Source organism: Octopus bimaculoides, chromosome 10, assembly GCF_046866305.1.
Source record: "Octopus bimaculoides isolate indiv1 chromosome 10, ASM4686630v1, whole genome shotgun sequence".
NCBI classification, from domain to species: Eukaryota; Metazoa; Mollusca; class Cephalopoda; order Octopoda; family Octopodidae; genus Octopus; species Octopus bimaculoides.
Window position 1 is genome coordinate 8,122,912 of NC_142937.1, and position 14,987 is coordinate 8,137,898.

The following is a 14,987-nucleotide window of genomic DNA, read 5'->3' on the forward strand; positions in this document are numbered from 1 at the left end:
ATTATTATTATTATTATTATTATTATTATTATTATTATTTAGGTCACTACCTGGAATCGAACTCGGAATCTTAAGGTTAGTAACCCGCGGTCTTAACTTATTGCGTCATATGCCAACGGGCATCTATCTATCTACCTTACCTATCTAGCTTTCTCTCCGTAACCCGTAAAGCCGTTCCGGCTTTTTTATAAAAATATTATTTATGTAGTTATATATATATATATATATATATATATATATATAAACTGAGTGAGTGATAGAAAGATAGATCTTAATATATGGGTCTGTGATGTGTGGGTGTGTGCGTGCGTAAACTTGTAACATATATTTGGAACACGTAGACATCAATGAGATATAATGGAAGTATGATGCAGGTATGTTATAGCATTCTCTTTTCCTCAGTAATAATTTTATACGTGGATAAATATTTTTGTCCGCACTTAAGGTGTCCGTGAATATAGTTTTTGTTAGACATACAGTATATTGCTGCAGTTCTAAATATATTAATATCACTAAGAAAACGAAATATGTTAACATATATACATATATGGTTTCAGAAAACAGAATAGATAAATATTTCAGCCTTCACCTTTTGAGGCATGTGTTGAAAAATCAATTAATTATGTTGTGAGTAGTTTGTTTGAATGTAATTTTTCAATTATGTGTTTAAGAAGGAAAATAAATGAAATTAAAGTCTATGGTGATTTCCATTTTGACACAAATGTTTGACTTCGTAAACTCATCGAATTGTTTGTTTTCTTTGATAGAAATTAATGAAATATAAAGCAAATATTCTTCATAAAAGAGAAAACTTTAACATTGTATGTTGTCTTCGTTTTATTCTTTTTTCACTATTTACTTTGAGGAAATTGTCATGTTGCGTTACTATATTATTCAAACTGAAATTTCTCGGCTTTTGGTTTGTTTTTTTTTCTAATATATATTTTATACCATACACTATTTATATTGTATAGCATTCTGATATATTAAAACTAAATAAAATTTGGAACTAAATATATTGCAGAATTATAAGCAGTGTTTTGATGTATATTGAACTCAAAATACATCAAAGTTAAATTATAAATATCTTATTTTCAGCATACACCGTAACAAATGAAATAGCAACTGAAGTATATTTATTAAATTTCAAAGATAAAAATACATTTACATCATGAACGGTTGATATAGTCTATTGAAGCAACACCGAGAAATTGAAATCAGGATAAAACAACATCCATGCTTCAATTTGCAATGTCTTTGCTAAATTTTTATCAACGAAGTTTCTATGTATATCCATAAGAAAGATGGGAAACAAAGTTTCTTTTTCAGAAACAAGATCCAAATGTTTGTATTTGATTGCAACCTATGTCACATAATTTTTTTACTATTAACAACAGTCAGTCTAAAATTTCTCCCTGTATGTCTAACAAAAACTTTTTTATATTCACAGACACCTTAAGTGCGGACAAAAAGGTTCTCCCTACAGCTTACATAGTATATTAATACTACACAATTATCTATCTATCTATCTTTCTATCTATCTATCTATCTATCTATCTATCTATCTATCTATCTATCTATCTATCTTTTTTTCTTCCTGCCCGTCCGTCTGTCTTACTCTCTCTCTCTAATTCTCTTTCTGCATATACACTATTATAGAGAAATCGAGTAACTAGAGACTTTTCGATCGTTTAAATTAAAAGGACTTGAATATTTATGAAAGAAATCATAGACGTTACATTTTTACAATTTTGTATTAAAACTAAAAAGTATGCATCACATCAAATTTGATAAGAGTATACTATGTACATGTGTGTGGGTTGAGTGTTGTGTGCGTTGGGTGTGCATTTGTGTGGATGTTTTTGTTGAAGAAGAGAGTGCTGTGTCCATAACTGCTGTCTTAATTTAAATTAGTTAAAATGGTGATTTATATGTGTGATGCATTTGTATTGAAGCAAGCATGTACGGACAAGAAGAAGTTTTCATAATCATGTGATTCCGGGTTCACTTTTAACGTGTGATCTGTTACACAAGTGTTTTTTGTTTTTTTTATCAGAGACACGAGCTGCATTGAGCTTTGGGAATGACATTGCTGACGCAGCAATTGTGAGAGCAAGACAGATTGAATCCGACTGCGGCTCATACGCTCATACTATAAAGCAATGACTAGGTAGCATTTCTGTTTGAACAACTGGAAATATGATCCTCAGAAATGATGGAAGGTCCACTAAAATGCCTATGTAATGAAATAATAAGACATAATAGTGGAAGATTTAGTTATTCAACGTATAGCTTCAAATTAGACAATGAATGATAATATTCTGAGCCAAGAAAGCGGGGAGCTCGCAGTATCTTTATCACGCCGGGAAAAATACTTATTGGCATTTTTTCCATCTTCAAGTTCTGAGCTCAAATTCTGTCAAGGTCGGTTTTGCCTTTCATCTTCTCGGGGGTTGATGAAATAGTTACAAGCTGAGTACTGACGTCCGTGTAATCGACTTATCTCCTCCTCCGCAATTACTTAGCATGTGCATAAATTTGAAGCTAATATGTTGAATCAAGAACCGAGAATCCTATTCTATGATATTCTTCCCCCTTTCCTAACCACTTAGCTTCAGCACCCTGGGTAAGTGTCAGCTGTTATAGCTTCGGGCCGACCAAAACATTGAGAACAGACGGAAAGTGAATGAAGCCCGCTATATATATATATATATATATATATATATATATATATATATATATATATATATATATATATACACATACATATATATTATATGTATATATATATATATATATGTTATTTCTTTACTACCCACAAGGGGCTACACACAGAGGGGACAAACTAGGACAGACAAACGAATTAAGTCGATTATATCGACCCCAGTGCGTAACTGGTACTTGTTTAATCGACCCCGAAAGGATGAAAGGCAAAGTCAACCTCGGCGGAATTTGAACTCAGAACGTAGCAACAGATGAAATACCGCTAAGCATTTCGCCGACGTGCTAACGCTTCTGCCAGCTCGCCTCTCTCTCTCTCTCTCTCTCTCTCTATATATATATATATATATATATATATATATATATATATATATATATATATATATATGTATGTATGTATGTATGTATGTATGTATGTATGTATGTATGTGTGTGTGTGTGTGGGTGTGTGTGTGTGTGTGTGTGTGTCTGCGTGTGTGTGTATGTAGATTTGTGTCTTTATGTCTGTGTCAGTCTCTCGCCACCGATTGACAACTAGTTTTGGTGTGTTTGCGTCCTCGTAACTTGAGGATCGGCAAAGAAGACCGATAGAATACGTACCACGCTTTAAAAAAATAAGTACTAGAGTCGATTCGTTCCACTAAAATTTCTCAGGTTGATGCTCTAGCATGACCGCAGTCGAACGCCTGAAATAAATAGTAGATAAATGAAGACGATACCCTTTGAACTTGCAGTATAATACATATGAACTCCACGTATAATGCGTTTGAGATTATCTAAATCACTTATATTTATTGAGATATCCATTATAAACCATCAGTATGTCTAAAAGGCGGCTGCTATAAACGAAAGACAAGTGGTTGGTATATTCTCGATATACCAACTATAACTTTGTTGCCAAAGTTTAAAATATCAAATATTTTATCGACCATGAAGTAATTGTTTGAATACATTTATTAGATCACTCTGTTGAATATTATCTGATATAAAATAAGATAAGCGGCTCTGTTACTATATTAAAACAGTAAAGTATCATATGCTGACAGCATAGAATGATGGATCATTAAAAAGCTGGTTAACTTAGTCATAGAAGGAACATAAATCTTATACATATAAAGACAAAATATCGTATAACCTCAGACATGTCATTCTATGAAGTATACAGCAAGATAAATTAATTTCTGTACTTCTTAATTGCACTATATCATGTAGAATGTAACGTGGTGTCTCAAGCTTAATGCCTATCAAGACTTTAATATTAGAAATCAATTACCAACAAAGGGATAAACTGTAACGGAGAAGAAAGAGAATAGTGTTATACAACATTTGAACTAGGTATAGAAAGTAAGTTGTGAGTTTGATTCTTGGACTTACATACCTCTGTTTTTACAACGTAATTTGTTTTTCTAATCAAGCAGCCATTGTTTATATAATAAATGTTTCCGTAGTTACAGACACCAGTTTCGTGCTGGACAACATCTTGCGATTATACATTGCTATTATTGATTTTTTTTATTAAGCTTCATACCATAAATCATTAGAGAGATTTCCGTCGTTAAATCACCTGTATCGGTATAAGGTGAAATCTATTTAGAAAACGCCGAAGCCATTTCTTATTGGAACAGTCATGATGTATCTATTATTTCCTTTACTCAAATAATTCTTTTAGAAAACATTAAACGGATTTTCCTTTGTGAATCAATTTGTGATCACTTTACATCGACTTTCTATGCTTTGTAGACAAATGTTTCCAACGCTTCTAACAAAATTAACCCAGTATGGCAATAGACGAATTTCTTCTAGAAACCATCGCTTTTTTACGAACCAAGAGCTGTATGATTTATTCTTGTCGAGAAAGGCGTGGTAAGTATTTCGACTGCTTCTCTCTCTCTGCTTCTCTTTCTACAGACACAAACATTTAGGCCATATATTTATGCGTGCTTATATGTGCATGTGTGTGTGCGTACATGTGCGCATGTGTATATTTACATATGAAGACACATAATGAGCAGGATACGTGAGGTTTTCATCAACTCATGGACGTAAAATCCTGATTTCTACACGCTTTGAGTAGCATGCGTATAAAACACACTCAAGCAAAGTTAGAATGATACTGGAATAATATGATCGCATTCCTGGGCATGTTCAGTGCATTATACAGGGTACGAAATAATTTAGATAGTTGAAAATTCCTCATTATATAGTCATAACAGTGTCTGCAAGTATTCCCCGGTTTCTTATTATTAGTCTAAAATATCAAAATTATGTAGAATAATTTTTATTTTACTAGAGGCTGAGATGTCATCTCTTGGAATGATTAGTGTGAGAAATTACATGTTCTATAAGATATATATTATATTTCCTACTATTACCATTCTTTAAACTCCAGATATATTTTGGAAAGTGAAGTTGTAAGGGGTATTTCTGATTGTCCCCAATGTATAATCTTGTTAGAAAAGTATTTTCACTCAACCGAAATCCTCGTTTTGTTTTCACCCTTATCTATAACGTTTATCTCATCTCGAAACTTTACTGCTTTTGAAGACCATTGTGATGAGATTGCAGTTAATAATATTGCTGAAAGGCTCAAATCTTTCTGAGCTTACACTGAAAACGTTTCTTCTGTTCACACACGAAGCAAAGAATATTTTAGTGCAGACCTATTTCATTGCACATCGTCAACGTTCACTGTGGAAGTTACTTATAAGATTTAGATATATTCTAGCTGAAATTGATACAAAATTTTAAGCAGATGGCTGGTTGCACTGTACATATTTCATTTTCCGTTTTAACATCCATGTTATTCGGGATGTAATGTAATTATATTTGAAGCGTTTGTCTTTTTATACATCAGTGTAATATTGAGAAGTAGAAGTATATTATTCTTCGTTAAAGGATAATCTGAACGTGCGCTTACTGAACTTGTGAAGAATATTGGCGAAGGCTGGAATTTATATCATTATATTTCAATATACTGCAATTTCGTGTTAGTTTTACACTGATATTTTATTAGTTTTACACTGATATTTTATTTATTTGTAGTGTTGTAAACTCAGAAATGAACTCTGCTTAGATTTGCTTTTGTTGTCACTCAGAACGTTTATGTCTTTGAAAGTGTTGGTTAATACCTTCCAGACATAATATCCATTGTTTGGCTATTGATACACCACCAAATCATTATTCCATACCTCGGCACAGATCCAAATCTGCAGGGTGAGGTTGGTCTAAAGTACCACGCGATTGTACAACATATCGCTTCATAAATCTCGGTCCTATCATAGGATATCTTGGATCGTCATAAAAATTCACGAGAGAAAGAATTATTGAAAACAGCAAGCATTCCTTAACCTGTATCATAATAGGAATGTCTGAGTTATTGATTGGGATACTACAGATTCAAAAGATTTGACACATAGAAAACTAGAGTAACAAAGTTTAAAATATACAAATGCATTGTTGCAATTTTCATAACAAAAGATCAGAATTTGTGAATTTTTTCAGAAAATTTTATGTTTAATTATTGAGTTGTTTTCACTTACGAATTTTTTTTACATTATATCATTCATCTGGTAAATATAGTGAACTTATTTTGAAATGCATATAATTTTGAATAAAATACAACCATTTATTCATCGACACTTAAACTTTATAAACTATATCTGCTTTTCTTGCTCATGCGTGTTTTATACAAAAGATCCTAAGAATATGAAAAATACTCTGTCTCCGAAGCCTATCGATTAAATAACAAAGCTATTACTCGTTTTAAAGACTTTTGGTAACCAACGAAATATCTTCTTATTTTTAGTTATCTTTGCTTATATATTGTTAAAATATTTCAACACTTCAATGGTTTTTATAACCTATTTCTGAATGACGATGAGAAAATTAGTTACGATTCAAGAGTCTTCGGGTTCAAACAAAGTATGCACGCTATGTTTCATATATTGGCTAACTCCCTCATTTTTACGAATATACATTTACTACTTATCTATGCATACACGTGCACACACAGAAGCACACAAACACATATATGCTTACATGTATGTGTCCGTACGTGTGATTGTCCGTTTAAGCGTGTGCATGTGCGTGAAAGTTAACATGTATGTAGTCAATAGTGTGCATTATGTAGCCGATATTAATTAGCAATTCCCGCTGTTGAATATTAATATATTATATTGCATAAGCATCACGAATTTATAATTACATATATTAGAATAAAAAAAATGAATTCCTGTGGCTTGGTCTGAAACTTGCTATGTCGTCTGTTCCAGTGTCACTCAACTTTCAGATAATGGGAACAAAAATACTTGCAGATTTGTTATAAAAAGAAGAAGTAATCATAATGTAAAAAGTCGTCTCCTTGCTCCTGTCATATTATATTAATCAGTTATAAAGTAGACACATCGACTTATTTCAATAATTCTGTCATGCATAAGTTTTTTGTTTTCACCTTATATATGCAGAATACAGAATATAAATGTAGATGTATTCAGACTAGTACGAATTTGTATGAGAAGCTATAGATAACCAGTTTGAAGTTGTTTAATATGTCATCTAATATAAAGGTCTTAAATAGAGGCACTGGCAACAACTAACCGCATTACCATTTACGGAGAAAAGGTAAGCATTTTTATTCGAGGATTATTTCAGAACAGATCATGAAATTTAGTAGAAGCTGTTCTTTTTGTTTAACCCTGGATCAGCTCTAATCGACCAAGAGTATGATAAAGAAATTTCCACACCACGAAGGAAATTTTACACCAAAATTCTCATAAAAAAGAACGATGTCATATTAGAACCCAAGCAACGGGCAAACTTGTTTTATGACAGCGAAAACCATACTAAACGTATACATCAGCCAACTACAGCATTCAAACCTACGGAACGTCATCCACAAATGAAAAAAAAAATCGACTGCATAGGTCTGTATATATACGAAAGTGCAGACATCTGCGACATTGTCTGACTGCATATATATATATATATATATATATATATATATATATATATATATATATATATATATATATATATATATATATATATATATATATATATATATATATATATATATATATATACATATATATTGAGTATGTATATATTTAGTATATATATATTTAGTCAAGCGTTTCCAACATAGTATATACAAAAAGAGAGAGAGAGAGACAGAGACAGAGAGACAGAGAGAGATACCCACCGTCTCCTCCCATATATAACGTAGATACGATTTAAATGCATTTGCCTTGAGTTGTATATATGTATGTAATTCTATATGTATGCATGTTTATATGTCAATATATTTACACACTTTCATAAAACGCAATTCATTACAAAATTTGGGTGTTCCAAAGACTTGACTTTCCTTAGTGGTTTTTACAAGCCGGGGAACTCTTTTCTTTTTTTTTTTCGATAGTTCTAACTCAATAAACATATTCCTATTTAATGTAAGAAAACTACAACTGAAGATTCTACTGTTTCTCCCTCATCTCTATTTCTTGAAAACTCTTTGATAAATCCTTTGATTTCCATTATTTGTAGAACTTATGCATGCTACTTTCAAAGTGTAATGATTTACTTTTTTTGTAGCAGTATGGAAAGCAGTGCTTCGAATCTAGATAAACTTTGAGAACACATTAATTCAAAGGAATGGAATTTATTAATCAATATTATTACCTAGCGAAAGTCACAAACTTGCTGGAATATTTAATTTCAATTACGAAGCAGTTTTAAATAGTTAATACATTCCACATCGATTGCCAAAACGTTAAGTATAATCTATAATCAAGATATAGTCACATATACATACTCGTGTTTTCCCTTTGAAAAAGTAGCTGCGTATAAATTTCAATTCATTACTATTTAGGGCAAGTGTCATTCATACTTAATACTAATCTAAAATATATGTAAATTCCCCATTTTTTGTCTTGGGTCAATCTATTCTAGCGTTCATTATTTAAAGTATATAAGCTGCAATTTATTGGTTTACTCATTTCATCATTATATGTAGTTTGCAGAAAACATTTTGCTGTTATTATGACAAACATACCTTGATTTATTTCCCTAAGTTCTTCCATTTTCTCGTCATTGTCTTGCATAGAGAGACGTTCAGTATAGCTTTGTTTCACGAGCCTTTTTTGAACCGATTTCAAGTCAGCTTGTCGATGCGGAGACTATCGCTATGCACCATATATCGTTATTTTTATTATGGTCTGAAAAACTCGTTGCTGTCAACTTTAGCATTGTAGATGATTTCCTTGATATTAGTAAATCAGAGGTCTAAGATGATCAGGCTCCTCGTCGAGAATACCATTATTGGTTCCATGAACATCAATTTAATTCCTTTAACAAATGCATTTATACATGCATGCGTGCCATATATATTTATCTATCTCACTTCGTCTGTCTGTTGACTCTCTCTTTCCCTGTCTCTCTCATCCATCATTCCATATTTACCATTCCCCATTCCTAAGAAGGTCGTGGAAATTCACCAATTTCACAAGCACCCATCAGAAGCAAACTTCCTACGGCTCTCTGGCTGGATTCCCAAACTAGAACAACTGAAACTATCAATATCCAATCGTGAGCTGGCAGAAACGTTAGCACGCCGGGCGAAATGCTTAGCGGTATTTCGTCTGTCGTTACGTTCAGAGTTCAAATTTCGCTGAGGTCGACTTTGCTTTTCGTCCATTCGGGGTCGATAAATTAAATACCAGTTGCGTACTGGGGTCGATCTAATAGACTGCTCCCTTTCCCAAACATTTCGGGCCTTGTGCCTAGAGTAGAAAAGATTATCCAATCATCTAGTTTCTGGTCTACTCATAGATATGCCAGTTAGCTTGACTTGAGGAATCTGTTTTGCGATTTTTTCCTGCGACATTCTGAGAATTGTACTGGAATTGGTGGTAGTGGGAGACTGAATTTAATAGACGTATGCTGTATAGTATTTAGGGAACTTGCAGTGAAGCTATATATGACTGATGTGCAACGTTTATCAGCGTCTCTATAGGCTATATCCATTACTTTTGACCAATGGAAAGGCGTAGAAATGGCGTTTGACAAGTTTTGTTTGTTTTTCTGACAATACTACATAGTTCAAATGTAATATGTAAAGCGACGATGCAATGCCATCAGTAAAACAAACTTACTATATATATATATATATATATATATATATATATATATATATATATATATATATATATATATATATATATATATATATATATATATATATATATATATATATATATATATACATATAGACATATACATATACCTATATTTATATATATTACAATGAATAAAAGAATAGAAGTCAATAATTTTCATTTGTGTTCTTATTAATCAACAGATTATGAGGTACATATAGATGTAATAATATGTAGGTTAGGATAGGCGTCAAAAAGTAAGAACAAGGCATTTTATCACCAGCATTTAATATAACCATCGAACCAACTACAATTCACATGTCAGGTAAGATTATGGTATGTCTGGGTTCGCTAATGCTAATATAGAGGTGATTAGTTTTCGTATCAATAAAGATAATTTGATACAATGGAAAACGTTGAACAGCATCTGTAATTACACAAAATATATAATAGCAATATTACAGAAAATATATGTTATTTGGGATTAACAATTATGCAAATACAATATTTTTATTGTCATATAAAACCTATTTATCGTATTATTCTAATATGTACATAAATATTCATCCTTTATTATTAACACATTCTCAGTTGAGATAATTATTGTTTTTACAATCCATGGCTAGTTTTATGTAGCTACGAGTCTGTATTAAATATTAATCGCCTATTTAGGAACTAACGTTAATATCTATCTTCTGCGAACGATGTTTGCTTGTAATGCAGTTAACAAACATTGAAGTAATTGAATTCATGGTATAAGTAATCATACAACGAGTCATTCTTTTTTATAGCTATGGCACCATAAGCAAATAGCTCAATGGTTTCTTCTACAACAAAATTGGTTTTCAATGCGAAAAGTAACTTACATGAAAATAATTGGAAAGGAGAATATGTAGTTCGCATAATCAAATAATGAACAACAAAATCGGTGTCGATAGTTGAGTTATTGAAACGAAATATTCTAACTACAGTGAGTTGGTATTGTATGATGCTAAAGGGTGATACAAAGGTTATTATTTTAGAAAATAAGCAACTACTTTAGGGAATATATTTAACTGGCTGAACAATATATATATTTTCTTATGTATGTTCATTTAAGTAAAACACATAAATCATTCACCTTATTATATACCAGAACTGCACATGAATGTGATAACATGAAGGACGATAGTATGCATAGAATATCTTATACAATTACGTACTGAGGTTTAAGAGAAGCACAGTTGTCCTCCATTTGCAGCTGGTAACCTGTTTCTTCGTGGTGGGAAAAGCTATCACCGTACGAAACGTTATCACCGTACGAAACGTTATCACCGATCAAGGTAAAGTGAACCGTTCAACATTCCATGCCTTTTCCCTCGTGACTCCTTGACTCAGTTATCCGCTTTTAACTGTTTATATTCTGAACAATCGAAAATGAGTGATGTGAACCTTTTAGAAAAAAAAAATAAAGAAAAAAGAAAACAGAATGAATCCTCAGCTTCCAACACATACATAAACTATTACATGAACATTGTTTCTACGTTTATTTGTCCAGTGTGTATGTGTCGTGCCGGGTGTAACAAAAGGATTATATTTCATTCAATTTTCCAAAATTTATTTTAGTTTGAAGAACTGTTTTTTTAATGCGCTTTATGTTTTCCATTCAATTGAGTATATATTTCGTAACAAATTGTAAGAAGCTTCCACCAACTAATATCTAAGACATGAAGCCAAACACCTGATTGGTGTGTTGTAACGTCATTCTCTTGTATTGCTGTACAAGCATACATAGATACAAGCACAAATATTAATATACACACATTTAAAACAAGACACTCTTCGTTCATGAAGGACCATGGGATTGAACGTAGGAAGTTCCTCTCCAAGGCACAAGTCCGGGCAAGGCTGCTTAATGAAGACCAGCAGTTGCCCATACACATAGACCTCGTCTCTCAACGCCACCGATTTTGTACATAGTTGAAGCTGAGAGGACGAAATTGGTGGCGTGGATAGAGGAGGCTGGTGGTGGCGTAGAGAGAGGAGGCTGATATGCATGGGCAAGTACTGGTCTGCCATAAACAACTTTGCCCGGACTTATGCTTCAGAGGGGAACTCTGTAACTGCGATCCCATGGTCTTTCATGACTGAAGTGAGTCTTTACCCGTTTTATAATTATTACAATATATTAGATCAGTAAATTGTAATAAAAAATGGAAAAGTAGAAGTGGTAATCTTTAAGTTATTTTGAAAGATCATACGAAATCGTTAATAACCTTACATGAAATTTAAAGGTCTTCTAAGACTATAAGTATTTTACGAGATCAGAGAAGAAGAATAGTAACAGTGAGGAAAAAAAGAATAATCGATTGAAATTTTCATGTAATTTTATATAATGTAATTTAACGTTGCTAAATGGACTCTTTAAAAAAAGTATGATGCAATCAGTGTGATAAATGTAGTAATAGCTCATTGTTTTTATTAATTAATCTAAGCTTATATCTTTGAATTTAAAGTATCTCCATACAATAACAAATGTAATTACCACGCCCCCTTCATACAGAAGCGTGGTACGAATCCTTGAACACGAAGTAGATTAATTTAATTTCTCTGTTTTTTAGGTCCAAAATAAATTTTTCAAATGATTTCTTATATAAATTGCTTTTATTACCCCACTAAGATATGATTTTTGATACTGTAGCACCAATATATTAGTATAGGGGATTTGGACGGAACGTTTATATCTTAAATATCCTTCGGAGACACTTGTTACTCAAAAGACAGTTCTATCAACCCCCAGTCCTTACAGATACTATCATGTTTATTAGCGAAGAAACAATTATTAGTTGTATCTTTACTAAATCTGCTAGGAAGAGGTACAAAATGTAAGTACGAGTGGTATTATTAAGAGATCTAGAGTCAGAAAACCTTCACCTGTTTCTTTTCATGGTTTTGCAGGCTGTTTTATCATTTTTATATAATTGTTGTAACTAATTCCGATGATTTGAATCATTTCATTATAATTGCTTCGTTTCCATAAGGTTATTGAGCTGGAACAGTGGTTAACGCTCTGGGCGAAAGGCTTCACAAGTTTCTTTCTGACTTTACGTTCTGAGTTCAAATTGTGTCGTGATCGACATTGCTTCTTTTCGGAAGTGATGTAAATAATACCTAATGAGTAATGGCTTCCACAAAATTTCAAACCTTGTGACAATAGTAGAGAAGATTATTATCTCGTTCCTAAATATTTTAATGATTGTCACTTTCTTCCATTTAATGACTATTTACTTATTCAGTATATTCCAACAATTTTACCATTCTATTATATGTATTAGTAAATTAATACACTATATTTTGATTGTTATTTGACTTGGTAGTCTATTCGCTTTCACGGGATGTTAATCAGCCCATTTAACTGTACATCTTTTCTAGTATTCATATTCCTCACCTCATACATTTTCTTCCACTCTCCTTATCTCTCTATATCTTCTTTTCCTCTTTCTCTCTTTCGTCCACTCTTTGTTTCTTTGATGTGCCTTTAGACTTACAACTCATCTCTAATAAGTGTCTCTTTGCTGCTACTCGAATATAAGCACCTTCCTCTCTAAACAGACTGTTTCCTACAAAATACTTCCTTTAACCTGCCTATACTAATGACCTTAGAGTCAACTCTGTTATAATCTTAGTGTATGTGCATTTCTGTCAATATAAATCTTCTGTTTTGTGCCTCTCTGTATGTATGTGAATCTAATTTTTACCTCGCTATGACTTTCTAAGTCCCTCCAACTAATTGTATGTATAGCGGTGTTTCACCGTGTAGAATCACATAACACTGTTCAAAAGTTATGATGAAATGTGAGGTTTAGGTTTCCTTCTAATATCGCATGGGTTTGCATACTCTTTGTTTGTATACATATTCCACCATATCAAATGATTTAACTCGCCCATCTGTTATTTAAATGATTGCACATTAAGTCATAAATGCGATATTAATATTTTATGTTTCTATTTCGCTTATTTTGTACTCTGTGATTAATGAAAATTTCTGAACTTTCATTCTGTACCGGATAATTTGGATTCATAGTATTTTGTTTCTTTCTGTTCATCCGGTTAGCCTTGAATTCACATAACTGTTAACTGAGGTAATCGATTGAAGTTCACAAATTCGACTTTACTTATTGATTACCACATACATACATACATGCATGCATACATAATACATACATGCATACATGCATACATACATACATGCATACATGCATACATACATACATACATACATAAATACATACATACATACACACATACATATATGTATGTATGCATACATACATTCATATATATCTAATACTTCTTTGTTTTCTTATATTCTTTTTGTTAAGGATCTTCTATAAGAATGAAGCTGTATACCTTAAATTGCCACATCTATATACGAAGACCACGAAGAAATCTTGCGAAGCAGTGTTTATTTTAACGAGATAACTGTTGAAATCACCAGAGGAAACACATCTACACCGAAGGATCCCACCCGCGGGGTATCGTGACTAGGTGGGTCGAAACAATTGTAGTGATCAATAACGATTCTCGTATTTTCCATATTCCATATCTCGGTGATTAAATACATGCACACACGCACAGACACTTATACGTATGTAAGTATTTATGTATCTATGTATATACATATATATCCATACACACACACAACACACACACACATGCACACACATATATATTATATGTACGTACATACATGCATAAACATATAATTTGATTTTATTTATTACCAGTTCTATCGTTGAATGAATCTAATAAGTACTAAAATCCTTTAATAAATATATTCCTTAAGTCTTCCCCTCTGAAGACGGTATAGCTGGCTTTATATGGAAATGTTTGTTGGCTGAGATATGCACCATATATATGTTCACTTATTCTAGAAACAACCGTATGAGACTTCATGCACAACCTCTCGCAAGTTCTTTATATATTTGATGCCCTTTTCTCCAATAACTCCGCCGTAACAACTCAACGAATACGATTGAACTTTATTTTCCATGTTCTAAAGTGATACATATTTCACATGTATATATGCGTGCTTTTGTAAGCAAAGGAGTATTATTACGCCTTTTATTCATTTTA

At 32.3% G+C, this 14,987-nt stretch overlaps 1 protein-coding gene and 1 long non-coding RNA gene across 9 annotated transcripts in view; one reads left to right on the forward strand and one right to left on the reverse strand.

The window, feature by feature from the left end:
• The first annotated feature begins 217 nt into the window (after positions 1 to 217).
• The window catches only part of LOC128248873 (uncharacterized), a 43,581-nt gene continuing 28,811 nt past the window's right edge, over positions 218 to 14,987 (forward strand). Inside the window, exons 1-4 of one of the 8 annotated variants that reach the window (XR_008265002.2) lie at positions 229 to 374; positions 768 to 821; positions 4,462 to 4,584; positions 14,234 to 14,399. This is a non-coding gene — a long non-coding RNA (uncharacterized LOC128248873). Of the gene's footprint in view, positions 375 to 767; positions 822 to 3,703; positions 4,066 to 4,461; positions 4,585 to 14,233; positions 14,400 to 14,987 lie in introns of those variants that run through there. The other 7 variants (XR_016243327.1, XR_016243323.1, XR_016243326.1 and 4 more) reach the window with 7 other exon arrangements.
• The window catches only part of LOC106868423 (uncharacterized), a 350,125-nt gene continuing 345,281 nt past the window's right edge, over positions 10,144 to 14,987 (reverse strand). Inside the window, exons 7-8 of the transcript XR_016243322.1 lie at positions 11,075 to 11,303; positions 10,144 to 10,299 (exon numbers count right to left, since the gene is read on the reverse strand). The gene's annotated coding sequence lies outside the window, so the exon portion shown is untranslated. The remainder of the gene's footprint in view (positions 10,300 to 11,074; positions 11,304 to 14,987) is intronic.